The sequence below is a fragment of the Arvicanthis niloticus genome, chromosome 26, assembly GCF_011762505.2.
Source record: "Arvicanthis niloticus isolate mArvNil1 chromosome 26, mArvNil1.pat.X, whole genome shotgun sequence".
Taxonomy (NCBI): Eukaryota; Metazoa; Chordata; class Mammalia; order Rodentia; family Muridae; genus Arvicanthis; species Arvicanthis niloticus.
This window is the reverse complement of record NC_133434.1, coordinates 8,421,088-8,425,226: the sequence shown is the minus strand read 5'-3', so window position 1 is coordinate 8,425,226 and position 4,139 is coordinate 8,421,088. Positions and strand designations below refer to the sequence as shown.

The following is a 4,139-nucleotide window of genomic DNA, read 5'->3' as shown; positions in this document are numbered from 1 at the left end:
ACAGATAGAACACTTCATGAGTATATGTATATTCATGCAATAAAATTAATGAAAATAGATGCATGAATTTGAAGGAGAGTGGGAAAGGATGTATGGGAGCATTTGGAGGGAAGAAAGGGAAAGAATAAATGTAATTATATTAGCATCTGAAAAAAAAGCTATAAGATTTTGTTTTAGAAAACAAAAACAAATCCACCCTGCTAAACACATTTTTCTTTGCTTTATGATAATATATAATACCATAAATCTTAAATTTCCATTAACTTCCCTACATTAGAACATCTTGGGCTTTGGTAAATTAAAAAAGGAGTCAGGACGAACAAATTTAATGCCAATAGACTTAAAATATTTTATAGTACTGCAAGGATTTTTATAGAAGAAGATACTGAAGATAAGGTCACCTTGATTTTTATGACTTATGATGTGCCCACATACGAATAGCATTGTGCCATCCTGGTAAGCCATTGCCATTACTGACTAGGCTGTACATTCAGGGTACTGAACTTTGCTTAACTTCAAAGCCTGATGTTCGGAGAAAACCCTGGGGAAACATAGGCCTTCCAAGTGTTAATCAGGTCCCAAGGATTATCCAACTCATCAAGGCTCTTGGGTCATATTATCAAGTGGCTCCTTTGACATTAGTAGGTGGTGCTACTAACTAATTTAGGGTTGGAGAAGATACTCTTGGCAAAACCCACCCTAGAAATCAAAATCTACAGCTCAGGTTCTTAGAGCTTGGAGGAGTGAAGGCTGAACTAGGAAAAAAAAACCAAAAGCACTGAACAGGTCTGTTATTCCCCCTGCATGGTTATTCCCTAAAATCAGTTGAAGCGATTTGCCTTGCATGAAAATAGGGCAGAAGAGTTAACTTCTTCCTTTCTTGGTGAGGATGTAAAATGGTGAGTGGTCAACTGTATGTAAGACGCTCTGCTATTAGAAGCCTCATCTGAGGGAGCCAGGGGGCCTTTCATGGTCTCCTGTCCTCTGAGACCTTGACTGAACTGAGGAGGGAGGTAGTCTGTCAAGGCAGAAATGAAGCAGAGGAAGTGGAGCAGAGATTCTGCCGGGCAAGAGCGTGGTCGTTAGCATGCTGAATAAAATGTCTTCTGTGTTTTCATATTCACGCTTGTGCATCCTCTCAATGATACGTAATTTAGGCTAACACAAGAGCCAAAAATGAAGGACTAGAAATCATCTATTCTATTGGACTGGAGTTCATCTATTCTAATGGAGATTCCCAGTCCCATCACACATGGGTTTGCTCGTGACAGCTGGGATATTATCGCAATGACCCCATTTTCCCTATTCTCACAGCTATGACCCAAGGAGTGGTCTCAGAAAACAGTTCTTCAGTGACAGGATTCATCCTGCTGGGTCTGACGCAGCAGCCAGAGCTTCAGCTGCCCCTCTTCTTCCTCTTCTTGGGAATCTATGTGGTCTCCATGGTGGGGAACCTGGGCTTGATTGTTCTGATTGTGTTGAATCCTCACCTGCACACCCCCATGTACTACTTTCTCTTCAACCTTTCCTTCACAGATCTCTGCTACTCCTCTGTCATAACCCCCAAAATGCTGGTGGGTTTTGTGACGCAGAACATCATCTCTCACGCTGAGTGCATGACTCAGCTCTTTTTCTTCGCCTTCTTCGTTATTGATGAATGTTGTATTTTGACAGCAATGGCCTATGACAGATATGCTGCCATCTGTAAGCCCCTGCTTTATAAAGTCATCATGTCCCATCAGTTCTGCTTTGTGCTGATGGTGGCTGGGTACGCAGCTGGGTTTGTGGGTGCTTTAGCTCACACAGTGAGCATGCTGCGACTCACCTTCTGTGATGGTAACATCATTAATCACTACATGTGTGACATACCCCCTCTCCTGAAGCTCTCCTGTACAAGCACCTCTATCAACGAGCTGGTGGTTTTCATTGTGGTAGGTGTCAGTATAATAGTTCCCAGTCTCACCGTCTTTGTTTCTTATTCCTTGATCCTCTCCAACATCCTTCACATCCATTCTACAAAGGGCAGGTCCAAGCCCTCAGCACCTGCAGCTCCCACATGATTGCTGTTTCTCTGTTTTTTGGATCATCATCGTTCATATACTTTAAGTCTTCTCCTGTTGGGTCTGTGGATCAAGATAAGATATCCACAGTGTTTTACACTGTGGTTGTTCCCATGATGAATCCCTTCATCTACAGTTTAAGGAACAAAGATGTTCAAATTGCACTGAGGAAGACTTTGAAGAAAACCTGTTCACTTAAGTAGAAGATGCATTGATCTGCAATGGTGAATCCTAGTATGGGCCCATGCGTGATACATAAAGGATGGAGAGAAGAATCCATCATTGCAATCAAATGCAAATGATCAAATGACAAGAAAAATTGTCAGCCAACCATTTACATATTCATTAAATAAATTTCAATTAAGCACAGGAGATTTTGTTTGGGGTGGTTTTCCGGTTTTGAAAAGGGCTGGAGCATGTGGCATCATCCTCTCATTTTGATTTCTGGTTTCTTCTTACTTTACTCTTAAGGTAGGCCAAAGATTTTCCTCTGATTCTAGTTACTAGGATCAGGCACTCGATAACATCTGGAGCAGCCAGGCTAAGGCTACTTGGGATTTTATATCTTGGATATGAGGACACAAACATAAGTGTTGAGGAAAATTAGGTCTTTATTGGGAAGAAGTTGAACTAAAACTATTAATCAGTTGTTTGTAGAGGAATCGTGGTTCCCTCTCATTCATTCATACTCTGCATCTCCTCTTTCATGATTTTTTGTTCTTTGTCTCAGAATCTTAAATGTTGCAAATGATGTATTTATTAACTGAGAAGTATAAGTTGAACATTTATCCTGAACTTAGATGATTTTAAAAATAAAAACAATATGGTGAAGAAGGCACTAATTATCTGTGGTCTCTGAAGTTTAATTGGTAGCAGGAAGGTAGAGACCAGGTAAGGTCCAGGTGAGCAAGAAAATCCAGCAGATGAAGAACAAGTAGACAAAGATATATCTGAATATATAGGAGGAGTTCTGTGGCTACCCTTCTCTAATAGAGGTGGTACAGAAACTTACTATGTGTTTATTTTGTATTGCCTGGTCAGGACAGGCTGTGCTGAGGATGGGGTGTGCGATCTGAGTTTGCTGACAGACCAGTCAGTAGAGATTTCCAGGAAGACTGAACAACTGGACATCCTATCAGATGCGGGGAACAATTTTGATGCTTTTGAGTCATGAGAAATAGGTGATTGTGAGTCTGGTATGGTAGACAAGAGGTAAGCACAGAAGCAATATATGGTGTAGAGAAAAATAATCAGGGGGCACAGTTAATACATTTGGGTGTTGAAGGGGAAAATAGTAGTTTGTTTATTTTCCTTTATTTATGGAAGCGCCAAGGTTTTCAAGTACTAAAAAATGCCTTACTACATCCTACAACCCTGATAAACAGTAAAGTTTAGGCACTACTAGTTACTCAAAGGGCTTAGTTCTTCTTTGCTTTTATTTTTTGGTTCAAGATCATCTATTCCTCAAAATGGCCTTGAACCACTGAACTTAAGCAGTCCTGGTGTATGAACTTTATAAATATCCAGGTTATATCTTCTTCCCTTGTTTCAAAATCTTGTCCTTGTTTATGTATAATCAGTCATGGCTATTTCAGAATCAGATTGCCATTAAAGCCACGAGGCAACATACTGTGAGGAACATAGAATTGCCATGACCCTCAGGAAAGGTGATGTTTCCTTTGCTGATTCTGCATTTATAAGAGATGAGTGAGAGACATATCAACTAAAACAGGAACACAAGGGAGGTGGAAATATCATTAATCCTATGTTTTTGCTTTTTCTATACAAGTGTCTACACTTGGAGAGACCACTGGGTCTGGACCTAGGAAGTCTAGATTTGAGTAAAAGTCCTAAGAGTTTTATTATTCATCTTCTCTTAGTATTTGTGTTTTCATGATTAAGTGAAAGTTTCATTTATTTAGTAGTAATTATTTCATGAAAGTGCACACAGGGATGTCTTGTAATCCCATTTAACAGGCACTTAGGAAGTCCCATTCTAGAGTTGGAAAACACATCTCTACTCATTGCTCTAAACCCACAGTCCTAATGGATCTCAGGATTAGCAGATACATGACTTCC

The 4,139-nt window shown here is 40.1% G+C and overlaps 1 pseudogene across 1 annotated transcript; it reads left to right on the top strand.

Moving 5' to 3' along the window:
- Positions 1 to 657: 657 nt before the first annotated feature.
- Positions 658 to 2,429, top strand: LOC143438854 (olfactory receptor 8B3-like; annotated as a pseudogene). Its single transcript, XR_013107424.1, has 2 exons — positions 658 to 786; positions 1,315 to 2,429. The product of XR_013107424.1 is annotated as an olfactory receptor 8B3-like (transcript).
- The last annotated feature ends 1,710 nt before the right edge of the window (positions 2,430 to 4,139 follow it).